The sequence below is a fragment of the Rhyacophila brunnea genome, unplaced genomic scaffold (genome assembly GCF_057557595.1).
Source record: "Rhyacophila brunnea isolate RB1 unplaced genomic scaffold, BYU_Rbru_1.0 scaffold_16, whole genome shotgun sequence".
In the NCBI taxonomy this organism is placed as follows: Eukaryota; Metazoa; Arthropoda; class Insecta; order Trichoptera; family Rhyacophilidae; genus Rhyacophila; species Rhyacophila brunnea.
This window is the reverse complement of record NW_028232816.1, coordinates 38,553,267-38,572,360: the sequence shown is the minus strand read 5'-3', so window position 1 is coordinate 38,572,360 and position 19,094 is coordinate 38,553,267. Positions and strand designations below refer to the sequence as shown.

At 35.3% G+C, this 19,094-nt stretch overlaps 1 protein-coding gene and 1 long non-coding RNA gene across 2 annotated transcripts in view; one reads left to right on the top strand and one right to left on the bottom strand.

The window, feature by feature from the left end:
• Positions 1–19,094, top strand: part of Mcr (macroglobulin complement-related) — a 157,221-nt gene that overhangs the window by 55,902 nt on the left and 82,225 nt on the right. The window lies entirely within an intron of this gene.
• Positions 9,311–13,546, bottom strand: LOC147074692 (uncharacterized). Its single transcript, XR_015070223.1, has 3 exons — positions 12,227–13,546; positions 11,556–11,846; positions 9,311–11,508 (listed from the first exon to the last, which is right to left on the bottom strand). It is a non-coding gene; the product is annotated as an uncharacterized LOC147074692 (long non-coding RNA).

The following is a 19,094-nucleotide window of genomic DNA, read 5'->3' as shown; positions in this document are numbered from 1 at the left end:
GACCTCGCTAGCCTGATTCTACACCTTTCTGTCATATGAATTTCTGTATTTATCAAAATCGGTGAAATTATATTTATTTACATATTCATATCGTCATCATCATCATCATCGACCTGAACCAATCCACTACTTAAAGACCTCCTTAGCCTGATTCTACTCCTTTCTGTGATATGAATTTATGTATTTATCAAAATCGGTGATATTACATTTATCTACATATTCATATCGTCATCATCATCAACCAGGATCAATTCACTGCTGGATGAAGAGTTCCGCAACCTGATTCTACTACTATATTATACCTATTTCTATCGTCCTTATCATCATTGACTTGAACTCATCTACTGCTGGATAAAGGCCTCCCATGCCTGATTCTACTCCTTTCTGTCATTTGAATTGCTGTATTTATCAAAATCGGTGATATTATATTATATCTATTTATATTTCCATTGTCATTATGAGCCTGAATCAATCCACCGGTGGATGAAGGCCTCTCTAAGTTGTTTGAATTTCTGTCGGTCATATGAATTGCTTTATTTATCAAAATTGCTCATATTATATTTACCCATTCATAATATCGTCATTATCATCATCAACCAAGATTAATCCACTGCTGGATGAAGGTTATCCCAACCTAATTCTATTCTTCTTGGTCATATAAACTGCAATATTTTTTTAATTTCTGATTTTATATACATACCCATTTATGTCGTCATTATCGTTATCAACCTGTATAAATCCACTGCTGGATGAAGGCCTTTTTAAGCTGATTCCACATCTTTAGGTCTTATAAATTCCTATTCTTATCAGATATAATATGTATTGCTTCATTATTTATCAACATTTGTCTCGATATGAACATCCCGCACCGGGAAACTATATTGTTAAAGGTTAATTTTTAAATCAAAATCTGATTTTTTAAATATTATTCTATGGCTCTAAGCATTTATTTTTTATAGACAATGAAACAAAATAATGTTTAAATTTATTTTTATGCTGCTAACCTTTTTCTATTATGTAAATGGGACCCGAAAGAGATTAATATTCGCGTTATATTGGATCGCTATTAATGATAATCACGATTGAGATGTATAATTATTTATCATATTTAAATGCACATACCTACACATATATTGTAGTAAAATTAAAATGACAGTGGTATCAATCGGCGATTGCCAGCTGTTCTGCTAGGCTTAGCAGTCTGAAATGGTGTCAGATGATATTGAGAAGGCCAGACTCTAGAATAGACTACGCACATGACTCCAAATTTGTATTGGCAGTTACGACATGCAGATCGTAAAACTGACAAATCAGATAAATTTTCAGTTGTCTAACGTGAATGAAAATCCATCCCGAAGGGAAAACTATGGCGCCGTCTATACACACTTTACAATTATTATAGTAAAATCCAACACCAAGTCACTATATCGAAAAGCTGTCTGCAAGACCTAGCGAGACAGACTGGCGAGAGCCAGCTGGCTCAGCTAGTACATAATATTATTACAGGTGGTGTTGGTTAGTTTTTTAAATTCATTAAACCCTGTCTACGCCAACACCATAATCGATAAAAAATATTCTTATACCTATAAAATATCTAAAATTATTAATTGAATATCATAATTATTTTAGATATTTTATAGATAATGTGATTTTCTCAAAGCTTGGGTGTTTGTGCTTGTTTCACTTATATTACTAAAAATACACTATTGGCATTGGGCCTCACAACCGGTATCGTGTTAAAGAGAATATTATATACTAATGTAGGTATATAATATATTTAAAAGAAAAATACGTGCTGGCAATGTACGGTTTCGTGTCAGAATAAATTACGATTTTGTTTCAAAGGTATTTTCATTCCGGTTCTGATTAGTTTCAGGTATTCTGATAATACAGGGAATCCGATATAAATTTCTGGCCATAAATGTTGTATTATTATTTTAATGATTAATGAGTATGTATAGTTCTTCGAAATGCATAAAATACGCGAAACATACGATAGTTTTACCTTTCTTTCAAATAATCCAAATGTTTGGGGTTTATTTCAATCATGTTTGTATATTTTATCAAGTCAATGTGTTTATACGATTGGCTCAGTTTCTAAACATGGCGAACACTAATCACCCCTGTGACTTATAATATAATGGTACCTACTATGACACCAATTTAATAAGTATGACTGGAAAAAATATGTTGGATAATATGTTTTGTTCGTCAGCATTTCGTTTTTGGCGTCTGCTGAAGTGTGACGTGCCGGTGCCTCCAATTATTTCAAGAAACTCCACGACCGTTGTCATGCTGGAGTCATTCGCTTGAGACGTACTCGAATAGTGAGCATTTTGTGCTCAGTACCACAGTTATACAAATGCTCCCCTTCCACCCGCTGTCTATTGTTGCTTTGTAAGGAGTCTTTTTCTGTCGTGGCCTAGCTTGAAGTACACCTAAACTCCCTAAACTATTCCGAACCACGTCTTGGTAACAGTTATGTCCACGCCATTGACTTTCTACATATCGATGGTGCAGTCGCCTGTGCCAAGCGCATCACGCGGTCTTGTTTCTCGTATCACTTATTGTGAAGATGGTCCTAAGTCCTAAGTGGCATGCTAAGTATTGAAGTGAATTTTTTGTCGGGAATGGGACGTTGGAATCGCGACTGCAGTCGCATTGCAGAACTTGGAGCAGATGAACCGATTTCGCCATTATTAATGACTATGCAATGTAGTGCGATTGCTCCGGTCCGACGATGAAGACCTCGAGAAAATCGTAGAAGAGGATACAGACCCTAGTAAACGACAATGATTTTTTCAGGTGCCGCGTGGTATACACTCCAACTGACTCCAACCAAGGAGTTGACCCATTCCACCGAGTCCACCCATTAACAAAATGAAAGTCGAATTTTTAATATATTTTTTTTATTCTTTACGTTTACCTCCGGTTTTCATCTGTCATCTCTTATATTCACATTTCTTTCCTTATCATGCAGAGTGCATACAAGCAGAATTAAATTTATAAAATGCATCTGAGTCGAAATGTTCAATGCAGAACTTTTTAGTGAGCTTCGTATTCAAGTAGAACTTAGGCCTTTCGCTCATGGAGAAACTAAAATCCGACGAACTGGTTGGTGATTAAACTCATAAACTGGCCAATGACTGATGCAAAACACATTGTCTTTCCTACATCATTCCAAGCTTTTTTCCGTAATATCTTTACAGGAATATTCTGAGGTTAGTTCTAGCTCTAGTTAGGGGTATTTCTCAACTTCTGCCACAAATTTTAAATTAAAATTCGGTTCGCCCATTGTTTACTTGTGACGTTCTTGGCTTGTTATTGCTTCAGTTCAGTGCTACCAATTTTGGTGAGAAAATATGATTTTTCATCGAATCTGCTGATGTTGGCACCACTGTTTTATGTGAGACTGGAAACTGAGAGACTAGGAGACTAGCATGTCGCGTCTCCTCAGTTTAGTAGCGAACGTTTTGAAACTGAGTGATTCCAGTTTTGCCGTTAGCGATCCGCCATTGAAATACATTAGCTAGATAGATCTCGTCTTTTTTTAGTATTCTCGTGAGCGGAAGGCCTAAAAGAAAGAGATAGGGAAGGGCGAGAGAGAGAGATCACAACTATAGCAAAACATTTCTAATATCATTGGCAGTATTTTAAATTCGGCACGTGCGAAAAGAATGAATGGCGGTCGTCCCCTTTCACCATTCCTTGCAAATGCTGCGTGAAAAACTGACAAAATAAACACGAGTCCTTTAATTATAATTAATTATTGCTTTCGTTTAGATTTCATTCTGTGTATGCAAATCATTAAATAGCGGTGGGCATAATCTATTTCAGAATCTGTGAACACCTGGTGGGTTTTTTTGCTTATATACTTTCACTTAGGGGATGAAATATATATGCGAGTGTTGAATCAGTAGTTCCCTAATATTAAATTCAATTTACAAAAGGCTACTTGGTTATTAGTCAAATGTTATGTTATTGATGTGCTCGTAGGATTTTTATCAATCATGTCTATAGTTGATTATTATTAGTAGCCATAACATCTATATTGTAATAATATCCTTTCCTCCCCTTCAACCTAATTGGACTAAAAACTAATTAATACGTAAATAGCACTTGGTTGTGGTAAAGTTTTGTATTTTAAAATATAACGGTCATAATTTTATTAAAATCATATTAATTGAACCTTCGCTGGACAGAACCGCTCCGGGTAGACGTGTCTCATGAATCAAAATAAAGCAAAATATTTAGTAGGTATGTAGTGATACCCATATTGACCGTCGTCCGAAAACAAACCAGAACCGGCGTGTGTCAGCCAAATATGCGAAATTATCTCTGATATTAATATAGGTACAAACAAGAATTGTAACAAAAATTACGTATTTAAACGAGGCTACCCAATTTCGAGAAGGCAGGCGGTACCTGCCATCAGCTAATACGTTCCAAAAACACATTGTCACATATCGATAACTAATCGTTCCCATTTCAACTGTAGAACCCTCCTTACTCTCATGTAACGACTAAGGCATACCAACGACTAGGATGCCGTTAAAAATCTTATCGATTGGTACTTGATAAAAATAACTTCAATCCAACAGCGCATTGTTAAATTCCAGTAACAAATACTGGCATATCTGATTTAGACACGGATTCCCTAAAAATTGGCAGTGATTGAATACCTGCGGGAGTCCGTGCCAAATGGCCAAGATTGAATGGTTTTATTATTTTTATTTTAGTTTTATCGATGCCGTCAGTGGATGGATTTTCGCGCCCTCCGTGAATAAAAATCGACGAAATACTATCTGCTTAGGGGCAGATCTATGCAATGCACTGTGGGGGGCTGTAATTCAGTTATTACCAACTATTGGTTGAAGTTCGACATTCGTAAAATTCTCTTGCAATATAGATTACCTATATACTATTAAGTTTCATTGTGTTTGTATTATATCTAAATATAGAATAATGTCGTTTAAAACTTGTTTATAAATATTGGATTATACTTTAAGTGGCACATCAGCCTACTATAGGCATCTAGCGGCACAACACGTGCATTAGGTAGGTATAGTTAAATCGTTTTACAGTGGCACCATGGGTACGGCAAATGCGGCTTGCAGTTGTAGTGGTATTTTTTACTAGCATTGAAACAGGCATTGTCGCAAGCAATTCAATACACGCGCGAATCGCCTATGGCGCCACTATGGTGACAATCTCACCGGGTCGAACCCAGAACTCTCGGGCGGAAGGCCAGCGCCTTACACACTGCACCACGAGAGCCGCCCACGTGTGTAAATTAATTCTATTCGATAGTATCGACTAATTTATTATTATCCCAAATGTAAATCATTAGCTTGATCACATACGTAGGTTCGAGGTATAGGTATATTCTTGAAGTAAACAAGTTGTACAATAGTATAATATTATAAATACATAATATTATATTAGTTGTCTACTAAATCGTTATATCCATTATACTTACGTTTCTAATAACTTAATTTAATTTTCCCTAAATTTTAATAAAATATATTTTTATCGAAGCTTTTGTGGATTTACTAATATGCTTTTAGCCCAACGTTATCACACCCCTGAACGTAATAAATATTGCAATAAAACTGCGAAACAGTTTCAAAATAATGCAAGAGGAGACTGAGTGCAATATATATTTTTTGTAGCATTGTTGCAGCGTTGATAATAATATGATTAGATTGCTTTTATTAAATTCTTCAACGAGGAGGGTCCATAGAATTTCGCACACCATTACTTATGTTTTGATGATGTTCCTAGCTCATATTATTTTATGTATGAACATAAATTTTATATAAACAGCTGGTTATTTATATTACTTATTTTTATGCGATTACGATCCAACATAAAAAGTGTCAAGCGCCCTCACTCAGCGGACAACTTATACTAGTGGACATGGCCCCCACAATGGGGGGCTGACAGGGCTCTAGCCTGGGGGCCCGGGGTGAAGAATGGCCCGGCGTGGCGAATCGACCATATAAGTGATATAAACATACATCACAAATTCTCTCGAATAGTAAAAAAACAGGCGGTATATATCTTCAATATTATTATTATTATTAAGAAATTATGTAGTTGTAACAGTTTTTAATTGTGTATCGATAATCGACAACTCCATAATTCAAATAGATGAATTCAAATATACAAAAAAAACACTAAATATACACATTAATTTTACCGCGTACACCATTTGGAAAACGCTACTGTAAAGCGGCACGCTGCATTTATCTTTAGCGATAGGTAGCGGGGCCGTCAAAGATCCTAGCCTGGGGGCCATGCTGGTGGAACCATAACTATTGATACTGTTTTGTATCTTTAGTCATTTATGTTCCTATTTCTTAAATAAGACGTCATTATTGGTGCGGCTTTGGCTATCGGATTCATGAAATGGTTCGTCATCAAAATGAGCTAACGAGTATTAAATGACCCACCCATTTACGTATTGACATTACTCATGGTTAGCCATATTATTATGAGATGAGTTGACTGATTATGGGTAGCAGCATGACGATCTTAATACCTAGCTGTATTGTTTTTTCTCTCATAATCGCTTCACCTCCGTTAAATTTGATTACAATTAATGTGCGTAACAAAATATGCTAATAATAATCATCAGAGACCGGATTATATGCAACATAAAAAAACTAGAAATATGCATGAAAAATGTCAAAATATGCAACATTAAATAATAAAAATAGTAGTTTTAAGTGTTTTTATTTAAAAATCAGCATACAATAAGTAAGTAATTAATTAATTATGAATTAACAATTATTTATGAGCATACTTCAGTGAAACGGCAAATAATTTTCAACTATAGATGCGACGAAATTTCGTACTGGCTGCCAATCGGAGAGCGAATGTCGAGCTGTGAACACGTCAATTTGTTTTGTGATGGCGACAGGGGAATTAATTCTTAAATCGTGTAAAGATGACTAAAAAACGTTACCCATTTACTTGAAAAAGATAACATGTCAATAAATATATTATTATTATTACTAATAGAACAATAAACATAACATTAAATGGACGCATTTTGAATTTTTATGACAAATTATGTTTTGTTCTGCACGCGTCGTTTGCACAATCTTCGCGTCGCGTAGTCACTATCGTTTTAGACCGTGCCCCAGCTGAAGTATAGCCTTAACATTTTGTTACTCTTGTAAACGTTAATAATCAGGTATCTACTGTTCCAAATGTTCGGTGATTGTGTCTTCGATCACTCAAAATATGTTTATAAGTGAAAAAGGACCGTTCCACATCCACTGAGGTGACTGTGCAGTATTTGAATTTGGGTGATATATTAGCACTTATTGTTTCTGGCAAAAGTTCACCCGTCCCATTAATAAAACTATCAATTTGACACACAGGTTCAAAGCCTCAGACATAATTCAAAACTTTTTCAAACGTTTCTCTAAGTTTACGCGGGAATACCTCTGGCAATGTGGAGTTGTGCGGATGTGTTGTATGGATTCATTACCAACAAGATATAGGTATACCACTAAATCTTATTTAAATGCAATCTCTGCTTCAATAGACAATATTGCGAGTCTGCGGTTTCAGATATGTACATTTAAAAATACACCTGACAACTTCCAAAACTATGACTGGCAAATATATTTGGATACATTTTAAATTAGGTACCTATGCACGTGTCATTGCTGTTCACCAAGAACGTAACGTCCAAGGACAGCGGAAGTAAACTAGACATCGCGAATCCAACAAAAAAATAAAGTCCTGTTAAAACTTTTATAGTACATAATTAATATATTTTGTTTCCAACCAGTGTTATTACTAAGTTTAGGTAGCTTTCTATATATACCTAATGATTCTCCTCGATTTGCCGCCCTTTCGGTAACTGCCGCCCCCAAGCGACGCTCAATCTGCCTACCCCCACGGGACGTCACTGATGACACATATATTATGTATTACAAAGATTGCTCAAGCTTAGTTTACTGCAAGCTTAATTTTCGACTTTTATAATACCGCACGTGGGCCAATAACCAGTATTTTCCTGTCATTCAGAAGCTACTGCTGTTGGAACCATCAATTATTTCAAAGTTCGTTTCGGGGCTTGGTTCCAGCGGAAAATCGAATGAGGTTTGTTTAAATCTAGTCAAAAATCGCCCCTGTTCTACAATTCGGTTTTGATTCTTAAAAAACTCTATTCTTACCTCATTATACATACCACCTACCCACCTTCATATTATAAAAAATATAGATGTTTTTAATATTTTTCCAGATATTACTTATCAGGTCTAAAATATTGACACCCCACTTTGTAGAGATTCAACTAAATATTTTTTTTAAAAACTTCATAAAATATATACGTCGTAATGTCCCCTATAGGCAATGACATTATTAATGGACAACGCACTCAGTAAAGTAGCTAGAAAGTAAATTTGCACATGTATAGGTAGACGTCACGCAATTTCCATTATGCGATATCACGCATCGGGAATTTATAGCAATATCACCTTTATTGTAATGGCGTTAAAACAGTGTTTCTAGTGTCAATGTTCATTTGAGCGAACCCGTTCGAACCGAACCATTTGGCAGACACGACAAAATGCATCGGGAATTTATAGCAATATCACCTTTATTGTAATGGCGTTAGAACAGATTATACCATTCGGCAGACCCGACAAAAAAGTGAGTGTCATTTTTTTTCCCAGATGCTTCGTCCATATCAATGTCATTGCCTATAGGTAAATCATCATGCAGTTGCACCATGGGGTCTAGGACGATTTGGCACCGGGACAACTGGACGCCACGGAATTCGAAAATAAATAGACGTTCAGTACTTATATGTACTTAAAAAAATATTTAATATTATTATTTATATTTAAATGATTATATTATGATTTAATAGTTGGTGAGAATGTAAATATGCAGACGTAAATAATGATTTAATCGTGCATATGTTTTAAGTTCCAACGAAAAAAGAGTTTTTTATTTTATATAAAGCCTTAGGCATGGTACTCGTAATTCTCAATCCGCAATAAAGAATACGTTATGTTAAGAGTAAAGTGAATTAAAACTACTAAGTAGTAGATAGAAACTGATTAGAATACCTCGTCTACGTTCTGTATACGTGTATACGACAGTGCGGCGTCCAATTGTCCGGAGTCCAGGTCGTCCCATTCCCGCACCATGAGTATGAGAGTACTGCTAAAACGGCCTGCAGCTGTAGTGGTATTATTTACTAGTATTGATTGCAACAGGCATTGCAGCAAACAATTCCAATATATCATCTAAACACTTGCCAATGTAGAATGATTTACCTACTATGTAAAATGATATTAATAATTACTATTTTTTAAAAGCTGGCTCCACATCATGAATAAATAATAAGATAACCAACAATAATAAAACAATTCGGAAGAAAAGTTCAGTACCTAAATAATTAAATATTTTTGGGTTTCCTGGTTCGGTTCTGGTTCCATTTGCAACTCTACTATTTACTGCTGTCATTCGTATTCTAATGACCTTTTCCCACTTAGAAACACCTTATTAACCATTTTAATCTTTTATGGTTTGTTTATAATCAAGCTTTAGTATTTTAAAAGTTTTTCTATTGCAAACAGATGTTATGGATCCGCATGCCGAGCTTTTTACTGCAATATCTGTTCTTTTTACTTCGTACGTAATGCGAGATGGTGTTTTTAAAGTCGAGCTTTATGCTGTCACTTAATTATTTATTTGAACCAATAAACAAAAAAAATAACAGCCCACTCCTTGATTTCGTCATGGAGTAGTGACATGTGTCTGTCTTCGAAGCCTAGGGATCACATGTTTTTTCAGTATGTCCATAGGCCCAGATCATCGTTACCAACTCAGCGTTTTTCTTACCAGATCTGGCATTTTTGAATAGCCATCTTCCTTGCAAAATTCGCATCTGGCGTATGGGCGTTAAAGCTAGCGTTTTTCCCATAATAAAGCTAGAATATTGTATCAGATTTGCATGCATTAACATGCTTATCTTTTGTACCAGTGGCCGAATGCTCCATCCATATACATTTACTATAACAGAAGTGGCGAACCTATGGCACGCGAGATGATTTTGCATGGCACGCGTTGGAAGAAAAAAAATACCTATAATATTAATAAATGACAGATCGCATTGTATAAAAATAGCAGAAAAATACTGTTCACGAATAAGCATTACGTTTAATTTAAATATATAGATGCATAGGTTGGTCCTTAGACTTTATGCGTCACATATAATATTATCTCAGTTATCTCATCAGGCGGCGGGGAATGCCGCGCCGCGAACCTCTAATTTTGATCGATTTACAATACTTGAAACCACTGTAAAGAGAGAATGCATCCTCTGACCGAAGCAATTCTCATGTCAATTTGTACGATAAGAACCAAAAGAATTAATACTTACATTAACAAACAATTTCATTTCTACCCACAAAAAATGACTGCACCAAATAAGAAACAAAAACTTGGTGAAGCTAATAGTAGTAATTATGGCAGACAGTTTCAAAATTGGTGGACCGAAATGTTTGGCGTAATTGAAAAAAGTGATTTTTGTTAGTGAAGCTATAAACATGTCTGCTATGTTCTGTGAGTGGTATCTAGAACATCATCATTATTTTAATAGAATTTTTTTAAACTATTTTTCCTCATGAAAAAATACTCGGCACGTCTGAGAGTTGAAAAATAATATTTGGGAAATTTTGGCACGCATACATAAAAAAGTTCGCCACCCCTGTACTATAACAACTATCATTTACCTGCCATAATCCATTACTGTAGGAATAACACTGCTATGCCATACTAGAATCACTACATGACTACAATATTTCCAACATACCTATTTCCATTTCGGTACAATAATAGTTGCTAGGGGGTATCATGTTCATAGTTTATTACCATTTACAAAATTTACGCCGACCATTAAATTGAAAGTATCCAGCTACTTGCCAGTGGAAATGGAAGTGGATTGGTAAAACGAAACTTGTGTAAGCCAGAACCCCTCTGGTTTCCGTAATCCCGCTGATTCCAAACGCGTTTATCGCTGATTGAATTGTTAATCTACACATCTTTTGGAGGGTCAACCTACACTAGGTTTTAATGGCCCAGTATTGTTAGAAAATACACATTTTGTGGAGATGAACCACGTCATAGCCTCTTTATAGTTGCGTACCTACTTATAATATCGTATTTAGGTAATATTTAAATTTTACAAGCTATGTGGTAGGTATTCAATTTTTGTTCTCAATAATTCACGACATTTTTACCACACCAGTGGGTCTATTCTATACTTATCGACCGCTAAAGTGATAAAGCGATAAATATGATCAAACTTAGGGTAGCTTTGTATCAAAGTATTAGCACTTATTATATCAATCACAATAAGTAGTTTGTAATTGTTGCAATAAGTGCTACATTTTAACAGCAGCAAGAGAGGTGCTGTTAAAATATTGCTCTTATTGCAACAATTACAACAACTTATTGTAAGTGCTACAATAAGTGCTAATACTTTGATACCAACCTACTCTAAATTTGATAATATTTATCACTTTAGAGTTTAGCGGTCGATACGTATAGAATAGACCCACAGATCTATAAAATATGTATATACTTACCTACTCAAAAAATCTAGACGGTTTTTTTTAGTTAGGAAAGGCTAAATTAATATTGCACCCACAATGGCCGCGCGTCTGAAGCGTCATCCCATAGCGTCGTGGGTCCCAGGTTCGAATCCTGGGAATGGCAAATACACATATTGTTTTTAAATTTGTGTTTGAGTCACGGTATGGACCTAATAGGTTAAGCAAGTGGCTGACGTCCATTTCTCGTAAAAACAAAATCTGTTAAGGTGACGCATCAGTGAAACGCCAAATAATTTTCAACTGTACGCGCGACGAAATTTTGGACTCGCTGCCATTCACTGAGAGAATGTTGACCCGGGAACACGTCACTTTGCTGCGTGATAGCGACGGGTCAATTAATTCTAAAATCGTGTAAAGATGACTAAAAACGTTACCCATTTACTTTAAAAAGAAAACATGTCAATGAATATATTATTATTGTTACTAATAGAACAATAAACTGAACATAAAATGGACGTATGTTGGATTTATATGACAATTAATATTTCGTTTGACAGGCGTCATTTTCACCCGCCACCCGCAATCCGCGCATCGCCTAGCGACGATCTTTTTAGACCGTGCCTCAACTAATGCATGGCCTTAATACAAACCTCCACCTTGTTTGCCTCCGCACATATGATCTTATTAGGATCGGACATGGTCAAAAAAAATAATGAACATGACATGTACCGGAAAGGTACCTAAGTACAATTAATAAGTCAACAGGCATCGTTTAAGAAAATAATAAATGTTGAACTTCTTTGGTCACCTTTGCTCCGTGAAAACTGAAGGGATTAATTTTTCGCTGTCTGTGGGATGATTAATTATTTTTGTACGGGGTTACATGACATTTTAAATAGTTTATTTTCAGTGTTTGCGTGCTACATTCATGAAGCTCTTTGATTTATGCGGTTGTTTGTAAATAGATTGTTTTAAAAACTAAAATTTATTATTGTAGGTAAACTTCTGCAATTATGAATTTATTTTTTTCAATGTAACCTACCTTCTTCATCATGGCTCCCACAAGGGGGGGGCTGACTGGGCTCTAGCCTGGGGGCCCGGACTCAGGAAGGGCCCAGCGTGGCAAGTCGACCGAATAAGTGAGATAAACACACATCACAAATGTGCGCTATTTTCTTCCAATAATGTTATTATTTAAAATTATGTGGTTGGACGATGCAATTTTTAATTTTGTATCGATACCCGACAACTCCATAATTCAAATGGATGTAATAAAATATACAAAAAAAAACACTAAATACATATATTAATTTTACCGCGTACACCATTTGGAAAACGCTACTGTAGAGCGTCACATTGCCTTTATCCTTAGCGATAGGTATGGGGGCCGCCAAAAATTCTAGCCTGGGGGCCCGCTTCAGGATGTGGGGGCCATGCTCTTCATAGCCGATAGAGAACCCTGTTATCCCGCGAACGATTGGAAAGTGTGTTTTTTTCAAATTTGTCCTTCTCGTATGTATGTAACTAAAAGTCGTCTGCGGCGCAAATTTATTGGCGTTCAGTAACATTAAAAAAATTAAGTTTTCGATTGTTGCTTGACGGTAGTTTAGCACATATGTTTTGATTTATAGTGATTGTAAGTCAAATGCGCTAAATATGGTACATAATTAAGTGTGAAAAAAGTATTATTCAGGTGTGCCGCGAAAATATTTAAATTTTACATGTGCAGTGACATGAAAAAGGTTTAGAATCAACTAAATCAAAGCAAATTGCCGTAGGTAGTATTCAAAAAAATTCTAATCATGTATAGGTAAATCATTCTACAATGGCACCATGGGTCGAGTTGGGTATTTCCCGAGAAAATCTCAATCTCGAGATTCGGGATTGCCCGAAATGATGAAATTTTCTCGAGATATCGGGAAATTTAAAAAAACCTGTAAATATCCGAAAATCAGAGTAAAAACAGACAAATTCAAAAAAAATATGATTTTTTTTATTTATGTAATACAAACAAAATAGAAGTAGGAAAACAAAAATAATTCAAAACAATACTTATTAAAATAGGATTTCAAAAAACACAGACTGTCAATCGCTACGTCGTCTGACAATCGCGTACGCTTTTGAGATACAAAATTCCCTGATGCAAACATTGTGCTCATTTTGAGTTGCTTTGTCACATTGGCTTGTTGATTGTGTTAATGCCCCGATCAGTCTTGGAACGTGTTGTGTTTTCTGTCTGCTTTTTTCACATAGAAAATCGTTTTTTCAATTAATATTTGATAATAAAGAAATCCCGAATCTCGAGAAAAGATTCTCGAGATTCGGGATGGAAAATCTCGAAAATTTCTCGAGAATTCCTGCCGGGAAATTCCCGAAACACAACTCTAACCATGGGTACCTACCATAGATAGGTATAGGTACTTAATGTATTGGTATTGCTTACTGACACTGAAACCTGCATTGTGGTAAATGACACCGATACGCTTGCGAATCACCAATGGTGACATTATAGAATGATATACCTATATACAACCTAAAAAACAGCAATTTATTAATCGAATAAAAAAAGTGCTTTTCGTTGAAATATGATTATGGTATCATTAAATCATAATATAACCTTATAGAAGTGCCACCAGTAATATTAAAATATCTATTGCACCCTACATATTATTTTAATTGAATTAATATTTCATCAGGGCAGAATCTCCCTCGCATCTTATTTTCCAAATGTAACTACCAAATTTTAATAATATAAGAACAAACCCCCTTGTAACTGGCATAAATCTCTTCCGTAAGCTGTTCTTTCGGGACACTGGGAACCCCACTAAAATTCGGGGTGCTCGCATGCCCCATTACTGCGATGTAACCCTAAGTGACGAATAATGCATCAGATCCGATGCGTTCACCATCTTAACCGTCTTTCTGCCAGGGCTCAGGGCTTCAGTTGTAATTCTTTTTAATGATTTAGGGGAAGGAATATTCGTGGAGACTTTAATTATGCTCGAGGGCGGCTTAACGCGCTGTCTGACATCGGAAACATCTCGATTTCTTTTTTAATAGTCTCCTGAAAGTGCGGAAACGCTCTGTAAAGTGTCTGTTAACAAATTCTTTCACGGATGCTTACAATTTTCCCATTTATGTTTGAAATGATAGTAAAACTGGAACTGGAAGTGTATTTTAGAATACGTGTTATACCTACTTATCTATTAATACTTTGATCTTATACAATACTCGTTTTTGTTTATTTTATTTTAATTATTTTACACGATTTGCTATTTTGGTTCTTGTCGGTTTACAAGAAGCCAGCGGCAAACAAATTTTGAAAATAGCCGATATAAGTACTGGGTTATTTTGTTAGATTAGGTTAGCTTTTCATTCTTGAATTCATGAATTTTGCCAAAATCGGCTATAAAAATTGACGCGGTTCCCGCCTGGCTTCCTGTAAACCGACTTGTACCGCCTTAGACAATAGACAACCGCTATTTTTTTCCTATTTTATTAACTGTCAATTCTTATTGGAAAAACAATGCATTAATTAAAATAACAGGATATATGCGTACAGTGTGATATAACGCTATAAGCGTGAAGTTTGATAGTTTTGACAGAAAATATGACATAGTTAGAGCGACGCCAAGCGAGAGAAAACTATAATTAGAATTATCTACCTTATGCAATTCATGTGCACCAAAATAAATCGCAATCTGCCTTCTTATCGATTCCCGGCGAGGTCACAATACCAGTGACGTCACTTAGGGGTAGGCAAATTGAGCGTCGCTTGGGGGCGGCAGTTACTAGAAGGGCGGCAAGTCGAGGAGAATTATTAGATCTATATAGAAATAGGTACCTAAACTTAGTAATAATGGAAATATCTTTCCATTAAAAAAATCAGCTCACTGGTTAGAAACAAAATATATTTAACAAGGCTGTAATTTTTTGTCGGGTTCGCGATGTATAGTTTACTTCCGTCGTCCTTGGACGTCACGTCCTTGATGACCAGCAATGCCACGTGCAGATTTGCGAATTATATTTGAATTATAGTATTTATCCACTATTCTTGCCAGTCATTCGCGAGTTTTGAATGTTGCCAGGTGTATTTTTAAATGTATCTGAAACCGTGGACTAGCAATATTGTTTATTGAAGTAGGATGGCATTACAATTAATAGTGGTAAGTATATATTTTGTTAGTAATGTATCCATACAACACATTTCTTAGATATTGGAGTGATGAAAGGATAATAAAAAATACTGTATATGGGCGGTATTTTGGCGCTGCCTAGGGGCGGCATTTTGTCTAGGGACGTCACTGCACAATACATCCATGTGAACCGTCCGTGAAATGTCCAAACCTGAACCCCAAACCCCCCGTGTGTGCTCGTCTGGCTCAGTGTCCTCGGCTAAATATAATAAGTTTATTCAGTTTGAAGAAGCACACAATAGGTGACCAATACTAGATCACTGTCAATGTTGATACTGGATAAGTAAATCACAGCCGACAATCACTGTCACATACATAGTTTTGTCATTGGTATCATTCACTTCATAATAAACATTTTTTTTCAACGAATAATGTTCGTTGGATAAAAAAAAGTTTATTAAATTATTAGCAAATGCAAGTACGTTATAGACCAGGATCCCATAGACTTTTCGTATACATAATATGCGGAACGCAATCTGACAATTGGAATAGGTTCCAGGGGTCACAAAGATATATAATGTCGATGTTGCCAGGCGATATTAGTGGTAATTTTTTTTTTTATTGAGGTTTTAATTTTTTTTCTTATAACCCACCAAAAATTGTTCCGAGTTCTTCAATAAAACCAAGACCTAATCACGGATCGATTGAAAATGCAATAATTGTACCATGCCATCGGCATGGTCGTAGAACGGTTCGTCCCATTTGAAAAAATAAAAGTAGCGGGTAATGCAATGTGTTCCTCCTTGGCTTAAATTATTTTATTTAGTAGCATTTTTGTATAGAATCACCCAGATTGGTTTCTTTATCATATATATGCATATGACATTTTAGTTTTAGTACTATGGTTAATCCAGAAAGGATTTTAATTAAGGTAATTAGTAATACTTTGATTTAACATACAAAAGCCAACAATAAAGCAATTTAGAAAGCGCTTCGCTTATTTTCGTCGCAATTAGATTAGGACACAATATATTATTTACTTATTTCGTAGAGCACATCAGTGCGGATTCGTATCCCGCAGCAGAGCGAGCAGATTTTTTCTTTTGGTTTTTCAAAAGTGTTTTCAAATTATGTATATTCACTTCCTAGTAATGTACTTACTAAAACGTAGTGGGTTTTTTTAAGAAATGTATTAATTAGAATTGTAAAGTATCCAGTGAAGAAGCATTATGTCAATCAATCCGAAGAAATAATAAAACAGCTGTTTTGCTTCGGTCACCACCGTCCGTATCCGACACGAGAAAGACTTCACAGAATCCACGACAATAATAATAATATTCTTTGAAATAATAAAACTGCATTGTTTTTACAAGCGCAAGTTTACAAATAATTTCGTCTAGTGTAGTGACAGGAGTGTGCCAGAAAAAAAAACAAAAATATTATAGACGGAAAAGAAAGAAGATCACGCGAGCCAAAAGGGCGACAGGTTGAATGAACTCAAAACACAAACGTCAAAATTATCTTTTTACCCTGTTATTGGAAAATTGATTCATCATAATTATTTTCTTGTTCGATAATGTCGATTTCTGTCTGATTTATTTGCACTATTCACATCACCATATTACCACGCGGCGTATGAACAAATAGGTACCAACTGGCAACCATAGTAATTAATGCCCAATAAATATCTATAAGCATAATATGTAGTATGTATACAAAATACAACATATTATTACATATTATTATGTTTGTTTTTTCCTTCCAAAACGTTGAGAGGTAAAGTTTGCATATTTTGGATTCGATTTAAATTTAGTGTTATTCCCTTTGATATTATTTGCCTTTTAACAATTTCTCGAATTTTCAAGAATTCTCTAGACGAAATTTCTCGATCACACCCTCTAGTACTCTAGTCCAGTGGTTTCCAAACTTTATGTTACTACGCCTCCCTTTCAAAAAAAAATCTAATCTTGACGCCTCCCCTCCCCTTTATTTCATTAAATAATACGGACACCTTTTTAAATAGTCAACAATGTACTAATACGAAAATGAAAACGGTATCACATCAAATTGCAACGCACAACCATATATTTAAAATATCTAACAGTTGCGAAACAAAGCAGCGCAACTTTTTTTACTGTTAATAAAATAATATGAAAAGTACATTAGCAAACTAACCATGAACTCAGTAAATAGATTTTTGTTTGCTTCAATATATTTCGCACAGAAATTTAAAAGTGGAAACATGGCAAACTTATTTTTTTTGTAATTTTGATTTCCAAAGCTCCAATTTTTTATGAATGCGCCTTCACTTTGTCTTTTTAAATCAGTGAATGCATTAGTGGTTCATGCATTGATTTATTCACTTTTTTTTTTAAATTTCAACCAAATAGACAAGTTTAACAAAAAAATTATCGTTCCTAAACAAATTTGTCTCAAATTTCAACATTATGATTTGACCCTTTTTATTACATTTTTTGACTATTATAAATATGACTATGATAAATTTCTGACTATCCCATACTGAATGCAGGTAGGTCGGTACATATTTTAGTGAAAAATAAAACACGATGAAACAATGGCATGCATTATTTAACGTTTTTGTATATTATTCCAAATTTCCGCGTAGGTATATAAAATAATATTTTAACAAATATTCATCTAAAGGGTATGTTTTTTAATAATTCTCTATGTCTGTCCTACAAGAAAGAAGCTCTCGTCTTCAAACAAGAAATATAATACTATAGGTATTGTGTTGTCAATTTTGAAATATTATATTTCTCTTAAAATGTGTGGTTTTCACACGTATCCCTATTTTTTCATATTTTTGCACATTTTTTCGATACGTGAAAGCAAATGTATTGACATCGTTCTCGGTGGAATAAGTAATTTTACTTGAAATTTAATTTTCACAAAATGTAGCGCCATGCAAAATAGCTGGTTTTCATACCCCGTCTGGCATGTTTTTGTCAACGACAGTTGGCAACACTGACTCGAATATTGTCATCATCATAATTATCAGCCGGGGTCAATCCACTGCTGGGTGAAGGCCTCCCCGAGCTTCTTACAACTCTCTCGGTGCTGTGTCGTTCGCTGCTACGTATTTCCGCCGAACTTTATCAGTTTTTTTCCGGCTTTTAGGGCGGCCCTCTGGCCGTTTCGTGCCCCTTGGGTACCATTGGATGACGGCATTTGTCCAGCGGCCGTACTTTCGGCGAGCAATGTGCCCCGCCCATCTCCATTTCAGCTGTCGTATGCTGCTGCCGAATATTGTAAACGTGCATAAATATCACAACTGATTTTCAAACAATTTTTTCAACTGAGTTATTCAAAGTATATTCAATCTTCTTCGTCGTTATCTACTAAATTCTAT